Genomic DNA, 12036 nt, shown 5'->3' with positions numbered 1-12036 from the left:
ACTTCAGTCGTGTCCGACTCTGTGTGACCCCATAGACAGCAGTCCACCAGGCTCCCCCGTCCCTGGGATTCTCCAGACAAGAGTACTGGAGTGGGGTGCCATTGCCTTCTCCGGTTGATTTGCTAGGGGTGCTAAAATGAAGTACCACAGACTGGATAGCTTACACAATAGAAGTTTACTGTCTCAGCTCTGGAGAGTCAAAGATCAAGTCTAAAATCAGAAATCAGAGTGTATCCAGGGTAACTTCCTTCTGAGGGCTTGTGAAAGAAGGATCTGCTCCAGGTCTCTCTCCTTGGCTTACAGATGGTGGTCTTCTCCTTTTGTCTCTTTATACTTCTTTCTGTGTGTCTATCTGTGTCCAGATTTCCTCTTCTTATAAAGACATCAGTCATATTGATTTAAGGCCCACCCTAATGGCCTCCCTTTAATTTCATTATCTCTTTAAAGACCTTATCTTGAAGTAAGGTCATGTTCTGAGGTTCTGGGGCATAGGACTGCAACATGCGAGTTTATAAAGGGGAATGTCATTCAACCCATGCATTCTCCTCCTGTGCTCTCTCTTCTCTCCTCACACTCATTGTCATTAGTCTTTCTGAACTATCTGAGAGCAATAGCTGGTATAATCCCCTGCCCGTGACTCTTTAATTCTCCAGTATGTATATCTCCCAGGCAAAGACACACTCTTGCATCACCACACAACAACTCTCCAAATTAGAAAATCAATCTTGACACAGCACTACCATCCAATCTATTATCCATACACCATGCAAATTTCACCACGGTCTCAGCAGGGTCCAATTTGTTTTTCTGGCCAAGGAGCTTCTTCAGAAATATGTTGTTTTAGTTACTAGCTCTTATCACTCTCCTTCAGCCTGGAACAATGGTTTGGACTTTCTCTGTCCTTTCTCTAACAGTTTTTAAGAGCACAAGCTGTTCAATTTGTAGGATAAACCTCAACCAGAGTCCATTATTTCCTTATAACCTAACATAGGCCATGCTTTCTGGATAGAAGCAACATAGATCTTACATTATTTTCTTCTCAGTGACTCACGTCAGGAGACAAGTGATATTGACTGGTCCCACCAATGGTCACAGCAACGTGGATCACCTGGTCATAATGCTAACTGCCAGATTGCCCTACAGTGAGGTCACCATTTTTCCACTGGTTGATGAGTCTTTGAGGGGTAGATATTCAGAAATTACTCTGGCATCTTGTTTTTTCCCAGAACCCCACCCACTGCCTTAGCATCCGTTGATAGAAAGTGAAAGTGTTAGTCACTCAGTTGTGTCCAACTCTTTGCAATCCCATGGACTGTAGCCAGCCAGACTCCTCTGTCCATGGAGCTCTCCATGCAAGAATACTGGAGTGGGTAGCCATTCCCTTCTCCATGGGATCTTCCCAACCTAGGGATCGAACTTGGGTCTCCTACATTGCAGAGAGACTCTTTACCATATGAGACAAATAACTTCTGCCTAAATCAATCCAGACTGTGATGATAGGCAAGTAGTGATTTTTCTGTTTCCATTATTCCTTCTGCATGTATTAGTTGGCATCTTTCTTAAGGAATTCCCTTGTGGCTCAGCTGGTAAAGAATCTGCCTTCAATGCAGGAGACCTGGTCTCAGTCCCTGGGTTGGGAAGATCCCCTGGAGAAGGGAAAGGCTGCCCACTCCAGTATTCTGGCCTGGAGAATTCCATGGACTGTATAGTTCATGGGATCGCAAAGAGTCAGACATGGCTGAGCAACTTTCACTTTCACTTTTTCTCAAGGAATAAATATCCCCTCACCCTGTTCATTTATATTTTTATTTGTATCAAGTATGGACTCATGAATACCAGTTATTTTAATGAGTTATATGTTACTATCACTATTTATTTTGACGCTTAAATTGTGCCATCTTTGGTCCTTGGGAGCAACTACTAGCTGATTCCTGTGTCTTTTTGACATGCTTTGTATTCTTTGAGCCTTTCCTTATTTATGGCAAAACAAGATAACCTACAATCATCACTTTTCCTTTCTTAGCTCTGGAAACATCATCATTCCTTCTTGTGAAGTAAGATATTTAGAAGCCAAGACCATCTGGGTATTCAGTGTGTTCATCATTATTTTTCTGGCATTGCTTAATGAACTCTTGATGGACAGAGGTAGGAAAATATGTATTCATGTCTTTATATGTATGAATATATGTATACACATGCATATATGTGTGTGTATGTATACACATATGTACACACTTGTGTGCATGCTGCCGCTTCAGTCATGTCTGACTCTTTGAAACCCTATGGACAATAGCCTGCCAGGATCCTCTGTCCATGGGATTCTCCAGGCAAGAATACTGGAGTGGGTTACCATTTCCTCCTCCAGGGGATCTTCCCGACCAGGGATTAAATCTGTGTCCCCTGTGTTGCAGGTGGGTTCTTTAGCACTGAGCCACCAGGAAGCCCATACACATACATACATATATGCTTAAATATGTATATGCATGCATACATGAGTTCATGGCAATCCTCTGGATATTTTTGAACACCCACAAATTTCTTGTCACTCTGTCCACCAAAGAGAAAATTCATGTCCCCTTCACTTGAGTCTGGGTTATCCTCTGACTCATATGTAATTACATGATTATGGCAGAAATGATGCTGCATGATTTCTGAGGCCAGTTCAGAAAAGACTATGCAGGTTCTGCCTTGTTCTCCAGAATACTTGCACAGAAGCCCTGGGCTAGCATGGAAGAAGTTCAGCTACTCTGGGGATCCCAGATGAATCCAGCCCACTGTGCTCAGGCTACCCCTAGCTGAGGCCCCAGAGAGCCAGGCCACCAGGGAGCCAGGCCATTCTGTGCCCTCTTGTGTTTGCCTGGATTCCTGACCCCAGGATCTGCAAATAGGAAAACTGATTGTTACATGCAACTCAATTAACATTCAGAAAACTAAGATCATGGCATCTGGTCCCATCACCTCATGGGAAATAGATGGGGAGACAGTGGAAACAGTGTCAGACTTTATTTTTTGGGGCTCCAAAATCACTGTGGATGGTGACTGCAGCCATGAAATTAAAAGACGCTTACTCCTTGGAAGGAAAGTTATGACCAACCTAGGTAGCATATTAAAAAGAAGAGACATTACTTGGCCAACAAAGGTCCGTCTGGTCAAGGCTATGGTTTTTCAAGTGGTCATGTATGGATGTGAGAGTTGGACTGTGAAGAAAGAGGAGCGCCGAAAAATAGATGCTTTTGAACTGTGGTGTTGGAGAAGACTCTTGAGAGTCCTTTGGACTGCAAGGAGATCCAACCAGTCCATCCTAAAGGACATCAATCAGTCCTGGGTGTTCACTGGAAGGACTGATGCTGAAGCTGAAACTCCAATACTTTGGCCACCTCATGCGAAGAGTTGACTCATTGGAAAAGACCCTGATGCTGGGAGGGATTGAGGGCAGGAGGAGAAGGGGACGACAGAGGATGAGATGGCTGGATAGCATCACCGACTCGATGGGCATGAGTTTGAGTAAACTCCGGGAGTTGGTGATAGACAGGGAGGCCTGGCGTGCTGCGATTCATGAGGTTGCAAAGAGTCGGACACGACTGAGTGAACTGAACTGAACTGGAACAACTTCTAATTCTAATACCTCAGGATCCTTTCTAGATTTCACCCTATTTATGTTTCTAAATCATTTTTTCAACATTGAGAAAACTGGATGTCATTATCTCTCAAAATATTTACTCGTTTGCTCAGTCATTTGCTTCATGTAAGCAATCTCCCCACCGTCCTGGTTTCATCCTCACCTGCCCCCATCTGTGCCCTTGGCCACTAGGTATCCTCCTGAGCTCCCCCACCGCACACACACACACTCACACGAACACCTCTGAGCAGCCGTGCTCTGCGGATGCTGCCACGACCCCATCTCGCCACAAGTCTACTTCCTCAACTGCAGGGCATGCATTTGCTTCTGTGAAGAAGACAGAAGAGAAGAAGGAAAGGAAGAGGGTAGAAGGAAGAGACATTCTGTCGTTATTTTGATTGTATCACAGCTGCAATAGCATAGTAGTTGGGAAGTTACAGCAACGCAGACATTGGTACAGTTGTGGTGTGGTCTCCAGCATATAAAGGACATTTGACTGTAAACTTTATCATGAATGAGTTTCACCACACATTCCTCTAACAGTGTCCTCCTCTCTCTGACTTTCAGTTCCTTGCTTATCCAGGGGTCTGCTTTTCTTTTGACTTGCATGCTGTCTCATTTGAACTGTGTTTCATTTTCATATGGCTTATAGTTTTTCAGGCTAGCTTCATCCTGAGGGCAGAGAAGGCTGGTAAGGAGAGTGTAGTATTCTCTCCTTGATCACCCTCAGGAGTGCCTGAACAAGACTCTACAAGGGACTGGGGATTGCACAACAGTGGGTGAGAGTGGGAGCCAGAGGAATCTTTCTCATTACGCACAAAATGACCCTGTTTTTACAACCTCAAGAGCAGCTCATGTAATACACATGCACTTTGAAATTGAGAGTGTTGTTTATCAAGTGTGTAGTCTTTTCGTGCTGAGAGAGCGGAATTAGAATCGTGGTTTGCTCTTGTTCAGTTCAGTTCAGTCGCTCAGTCATGTCGGACTCTTTGAGACTCCATGGACTGCAGCACGCCAGGCCTCCCTATCCATCACCAGCTCGCAGAGTTTACTCAAACTCATCTCCATTCAGTTGGTGATGCCATCCAACCATCTCATCCTCAGTCATCCCCTTCTCCTCCTGCCTTCACTCTTTCCCAGCATCAGGGTCTTTTCAAATCAGTCAGTTCTTTGCATCAGGTGGCCAAAGTATCAGAATTTCAGCTTCAGCATCAGTCCTTCCAATGAACACCCAGGACTGATCTCCTTTAGGATGGACTGGTTGCATCTCCTTGCAGTCCAAGGGACTCTCAAAAGTCTTCTCCAACACCACAGTTCAAAAGCATCAATTCTTCGGTGCTCACCTTTCTTTCTAGTCCAACTCTCACATCCATACATGACTACTGGAAAACCATAGCTTTGACTAGATGGACCTTTGTTGGCAAAGAAATGTCTCTGTTTTTTAATATGCTGTCTAGGCTGGTCAAAACTTTTCTTCCAAGGAGCAAGCGTCTTTTAATTTCATGGCTACAATCACCATCTGCAGTGATTTTGGAGCCCCCCAAAATAAACTCAGCCACTGTTTCCATTGTCTCCCCATCTATTTGCCATGAAGTGATGTACTCTGCATATAAGTTAAATAAGCAGGGTGACAATATATAGCCTTGACGTACTCCTTTCCTGATTTGGAACCAGTCTGTTGTTCCATGTCCAGTTCTAGCTGTTGCTTCTTGGCTTGCATACACATTTCTCAGGAGGCAGGTCAGGTGGTCTGGTATTCCCATCTCTTTCAGAATTTTCCACAGTTTGTTGTGATTCATACAGTCAAAGGCTTTGCCATAGTCAATAAAGCAGAAATAGATGTTTTTCTGGAACTCTCTTGCCTTTTTGATGATCCAACAGATGTTGGCAATTTGATCTCTGGTTCCTCTGCCTTTTCTAAATCCAGCTTGAACATCTGGAAGTTCAGGGTTCACATACTGTTGAAGCCTGGTTTAGAGAATTTTGAGCATTACTTTGCTAGTGTGTGAGATGAGTACAACTGTGTAGTAGTCTGAGCATTCTTTGGCATTGCCTTTCTTTGGGACTGGAATGAAAACTGACCTTTTCCAGTCCTGTGGCCACTGCTGAGTTTTCCAAATTTGCTGGCATATTGAGTGCAGCACTTTCACAGCATCATCTTTTGGGATTTGAAATAGCTCAGCTGGAATTCCATCACCTCCACTAGCTTTGTTCATAATGATGCTTCCTAAGGCCCACTTGACTTTGCATTCCAGGATGTCTGGCTCTAGGTGAGTGATCACACTATTGTGGTTATCTGGGTCATGATTATCTGGGTTGCCCTTGTAGTCTTTGTCAAATCATTTCCTTCTCTTAGCCTTGTGTTCTTTTTTGACAGAATAAGGCTACTACTTACATTACAGAACTGGTAACTAGAAAATTACTGAAGCATTCTTACACTTTCCAGTGAGTTTCTTTAAAAAAAAAATGTCTCATTAAACCACTTTTTTGGTCACTTGATTCCTGTAGGCTCTGTGTTGTGTGGATTCTTAGTTTATGTTCATGAGTATTTCCCACTGAGTGTTGAGACCAGAAATATAGGTTCCATTCCTGACTCTGGAATAAGTTGAGTTCTTGGTGTGTGTCTTTGCATAAGACCCTTCCCAATGGAGACCCTGAGCTTCCCATGTTTATATTAAGAGATGAGACTATCTTTGGATCCCAAGTCTGAATTCCTATTAGAAATGTCTGGTAAAATTAAAAAAAAATACAGATTCCCCTGATACTGCCTAGACTTAATGAATCAGAATATGCATTAGGGTTTGCTTGCTTGTTTTATTCAAGAGCTATGATGTGATTTATGATGTAACCAGGCAGCTAACTCCCACTAGACGATAGAGGGTATCATCTTACAGAAACAACATGATGTGGTACCTGAGGATTCTCTTTAGGGGACAGATGGGCACAGGTTCAAATACCAACACCCCCTTCCCCACATACTTAGCTAAGTGACCTTGGACAAGTCATTTAAACATCTTCCAGCCTTATTTATAGTATAGAGATAAGGATGCTATGATCTGTGTATAATTCTGGGTTAGCTAAGAGTCCCCCAACAAAGGTACACACATGTACACTTGGATTTGCTCAAATTACTTCCAGCTCCCAAATAGCCTATGCAAGTCCCAGTCCTGCCCAAGGTTTATAGGAATCCCTGGGAGATACTTAGTTTCTCTTGATATGATGGTCTACCTACCTCTTCCCCTTACTGCATTGATATAGGCATCACTTTTTCCTCCAGTTTACGTAACTGTAACAACACAATCACTCACGTTAGCATGCAGAAGTTTAGTAGACTTTACTGAAAGATTTGGGAGCTTCCCTGGAAGGCTGTACACAGACCTCTATGAGTTTCCCTGCTTCCCTGCCTCTCCCTTTCTTTTGTTCCCATTCACCCCTTTCATCTTGCAGTGCCTAAAAGCAGGGTATTGGCCTTTTATCTTTGGTTTTAATACCAAACATGCATATCCAAAGCCATCAAGTTTTCAGGAGAACAAAGCTCTTTCTATCTGACAGGCTTCCCCCTCCTTTGAACGTAGCTGTGGTTTGGGGACAGCAAGCAGACACATTGGTTTGCTGTCTGCCTTTGTTTTCGTTCTTGATCCACATGTAAAGCACTCAGCACAGTTCTGGCGGCGGTGGCTCTCTGGTCGTGTGTGACAGCCACACGGATGCAGCGCGGCCACTCCTGCCTTCTGGGGATGTTGCTGCCCCTGCACCCGCACATCCAAGCCACATTTCCTCCTCTAGGGAATCAGCTGATATCCACTGCTTTCCGCAAATCCAACTTAGTATGTAAACACAAGCAGAGTTGGAGAATGATATCTGAGCATGAGGGGTTCAAAAGCCCAAAATCTGACCCTAATACAATGATTACTAACACTGATTATCAACATTAATTGATTGCCAATCAGGCACCTTCTGTAAAATTTCTGTCATCCTTTCAGGTATATTTTTTTTTTCATTTTTTTTTCTTTGCACGTAAGGAAATCAGTGAAAAGTGAAAATGAAGTTGTTCAGTCATGTCCGACTCTTTGCGACCCATGGACTGTAGCCTACCAGGCTCCTCCATCCATGGAATTCTCCAGGCAAGAATACTGGAGTGGGTGGCCATTTCCTTCTCCAGGGAATCTTCCCAACTGAGGGATCAAACCTGGGTCTCCCGCATTGCGGGCAGACGCTTTACCCTCTGAGCCACCAGGAAACTAAGCTTCAGGGAAGTTAGTGACTAAGTCAGAATTTGAATTCAGCGCACATTGCTACAAAACCTTGTCTTGCCTCACTGCATCAGATTCTCTTCTAAATAATTAATAGAGGTCTAATCTTTGTTACATTGCAAAGATGTTAACTGATCTAAAAGAAAGGTCATCCATGCACACAGAGATCTAATAATGAAATAATTTTAATTTCATGATAATGGGGTTTCTTTGTTCTTCAACAGTTAAATAAAGTGAACTTTATCTGTAACTTCATAGAGCATCCACTTATCTGAAACATAGGTGATTTAAAACAGAAAATAAAAGATGATTTCTTGTTTCCCTGTATCTTAGTGACTTAACCATATAATACAACTGATCATCTCTGTGTTTGTCAGAAAAACAGTGGGAAAATGGTACCTTGGAGAAAATATAGTTGATTCACTTATTTGAGGTCTCATGACTCAAGGAGGTAGACTTGAATATTTGTGGCAATTCCTATCTTAACAATTTGTGTATGTGAGTGTGCAGTGTAAGAACTTATTATTTATCTAGTTTTAAAATTTTTGTTGGAGTGTAGTCGCTTTACAGTATTGTGGTAGATCTGCTGCACAGCGAAATAAATCAGCCACATGTATACACACACCTCTCCCTTCTGGACTTGCCTCCCGTCTAGGTCACCCCAGAACACTGAGCAGGGTTCCCTGCACTGTAGAGTAGGTTATCATTAGTGATGTATTTTATACATAGTAGGGTATATAATGCTCAAAATTCTCCAAGCCAGGCTTCAACAGTATGTGAACCGTGAACGTCCAGATGTTCAAGCTGGTTTTAGAAAAGGCAGAGGAACCAGAGATCAAATTACCAACATCCACTGGCAAGAGAGTTCCAGAAAAACATCTATTTCTGCTTTATTGACTATGCCAAAGCCTTTGACTGCATGGATCACAATAAACTGTGGAAAATTCTGAAAGAGATGGGAATACCAGACCACCTGACTTGCCTCTTGAGAAACCTGTATGCAGGTCAGGAAGCAACAGTTAGAACTGGACATGGAACAACAGACTGGTTCCAAATAGGAAAAGGAGTGAGTCAAGGCTGTATATTGTCACCCTGCTTATTTAACGTATATGCAGAGTACATCATGAGAAACGCTGGGCTGGAAGAAGCATAAGCTTGAATCTAGATTGCCAGGAAAATATAAATAACCTCAGATATGCAGATGACACCACCCTTATGGCAGAAAGTGAAGAACTAAAGAGCCTCTTGATGAAAGTGAAAGAGGAGAGTGAAAAAGTTGGCTTAAAGCTCAACATTCAGAAACTAAGGTCATGGCATCTGGTCCCATCACTTCATGGCAAATAGATGGGGAAACAGTGGAAATAGTGGCTGACTTTATTTTTGGGGGGCTCCAAAATCACTGCAGATGGTGACTGCAGCCATGAAATTAAAAGACACTTTTAAGACAACAGAGGATGAGATGGTTGGATGGCATCACTGACTGAATGGAGATGAGTTTGAGTAAACTCCAGGAGTTGATGGACAGGGAGGCCTGGCATGCTGTAGTCCATGGGGTCACAAAGAGTTGGACACGACTGAGCGACTAAACTGATACAATATTTTATAGGCCAAACCTCAGGTTGTTGCTGCTAAGTCACTTCAGTCATGCCCAACTCTGTGTGACCCCATAGATGGCAGCCCACCAGGCTCCCCCGTCCCTGGGATTCTCCAGGCAAGAACACTGGAGTGGGTTGCCATTTTCTTCTCCAAACCTCCGGTTAAGCAATAGCCAAAAAAAAAAAAAAAAAACCTCAATAGTTCAGTCATTCATTTGATTGGTTTGTATTTTATTCTCACAATGTGCCAGGCAAATGGCAGGCATATCCAGGAATGCACAAGACCTCAGGCCCCAGCCTGCGTGGAGCTTGTAGACAAAAAGGGAAGGCAACACTGAGTAAGCATATGATCTGCTCTTCGGCAGATCCATTGGAAAGAGTAGACAATTAATTTTCAGATCTATGCTAATGTGTCCCTTTGTTTTTGTCGGTAAATTCCGGGATGAGAGGCAGATGTAACCCCAAGGTGCCCTGAGCAAGTGTCTGTAGTAACAGAACAGACATCAGTGAAATGCTGCCGTCAGACTTCTTTCTCCCAGCCCTGTGGTCTCCATGGTCCTACGTCTGACAATGCATATTTCATTCAAACACACCACATGCTAACTTACCCGTGGTTTACCAGAGATTTGTGTAACAAAGACACTTGACTGTTTTATTTACTTCCTTTTTAGTCAAAGAAAAGAAACTTATTGGAAACTCTGCAGCCAGTAGTCTTTAGAGACATTGAGAAATCTATTTTCCCATTTCTGAAAACTTCAACATTGAATGTAGATGAGGTTTTTGGTTTCAAGTTTTTTTATAATTGCAGTATCATTGATGTACAATGATTTTATATTAGTTTGAGATGTACAGCATGGTGATTTAGAATTTTTATAGATTTTATTCCTTTAAAAGTTGTTATAAGATAATGGTTATGATTTCCTGTACTCTGTGATACATCCTTGCTGCTTATCTATTTTATAGAGAGTAGTTTGTTCCTCTTAATTGCATACTCCTAACTTGCCCCTCCTCACTTCCCTCTCCGTTCTGGTAACCACTAGATGGTTTTCTATGTACTGTGAGTCTGTTTCTGTTTTGTTATATACCTTCATTTGCATTATGTTTTAGATTCCACATTAAAGTGTTATCATGTAGTGTCTGTCTTTGACCTGTTTTAGTAAAAGCATCATATTCTTAGTAGGTCCATCCATGCTGCAAATGGCAGCACCTCATTTTTATATAATGGAGTAATATTCCATTATAAATCTTCTGTATCCATTTTTCTGCTGATGGATACTTGGGTTGCTTGCATATCTTGACTCCTGTAAATCATGCTGCTGTGAACATGGGGATGCAGACATCCTTTTGAATTAATGTTTTTGTTTTATCTGGGTTTATACTCAGGAGTGGAATTGCTGGACCATATACTAATTCTGGGTTTCCCTGGTGGCTCAGATAGTAAAGAATCTGCCTGCAATGCAGGAGACCCAGGTACATTTCCTGGGTCGGGAAGATCTGGAGAAGGAAATGGCAACCCACTCCAGTATTCTTGCTTGGAGAACTCCATGGACAGAGGAGCCTGGCAGGCTACAGTCCATGGGGTTGCAAAAAGTTGGACATGACTGAGTGACTAATACACATACATATGGTAATTCTATTTTTAGTTAGTTTTTTTTTTTTTTAGGAACCTCCATGCTGTTTTTCATAGTGGTTCTACCAGTTTATCAAATTTTTAATTTATGAATGATCATGTATTAAAATACCGTTTAGGTTCTTGATGTATATGAAATAATATATGTAAGCTTTATGTATGCTATAAAGCATGATAATATAACCAACACTTTTGAACTTAGCATCCAGTTCAAGGACAAGAACATGACCTTTGATTCATGCCTACCTGTGTGTTCCTCCCCGTCCACATCACTGTTTTGTTATTTGTGTGGAAATATTGTATAAAAGTCAAATAGTATTCTCTGACTTTTAGCAAAAAGTAGCAATCCTTTCTCCTCTTCATCACTGTGTACTTCCTGAAGACACAATTTCAACATTTTCAAGATATTTCCTTGGGTATTTGCTTCCATTTTCTAAATTATGCAATATCTATTTTTAGTCTTAGTTTTAGACATCATCTGTTGATTCACTGTGATGATCTGGTTCCTGCCTTACACTGTGCTGCACGGCCTCTCCTCTATACCTGCATGCCGCGTACACAGTCCCCTCCCCTTAACTTCTCAAAGTAGTCCTACCATGCTTTTAATTAAACAAGCATTTTAGTGTTTGTATTATTAGACTGTGTAAATATTTTCAGAGCTGAGCCATGAAATACAGCAAAATTACATCCTTGTAAAAATTTTCTTTTTTGGGTTAACAGTTGTCTTAATAATCCATTGGTTCAGGAAGGTTTTTTTAAGCCTTCAAATATCTACCAGAGCAATAAGACTTTATTTCTGTTAAAGAAAAGGCTGTCTGCATATCTATGTATCCGCCGTCTATATGGGTGTGTGTGTGTGTGAATGGACATGCTGCTGCTGCGACGTCCCGTCAGTCGTGTCCCGAGTGTCCACAGGTAAGCTACATACCTGCTTTTTGT

The sequence above is a fragment of the Cervus canadensis genome, chromosome 30 (assembly GCF_019320065.1).
Source record: "Cervus canadensis isolate Bull #8, Minnesota chromosome 30, ASM1932006v1, whole genome shotgun sequence".
NCBI lineage: Eukaryota > Metazoa > Chordata > Mammalia > Artiodactyla > Cervidae > Cervus > Cervus canadensis.
Note: the sequence above shows the minus strand (reverse complement) of the source record.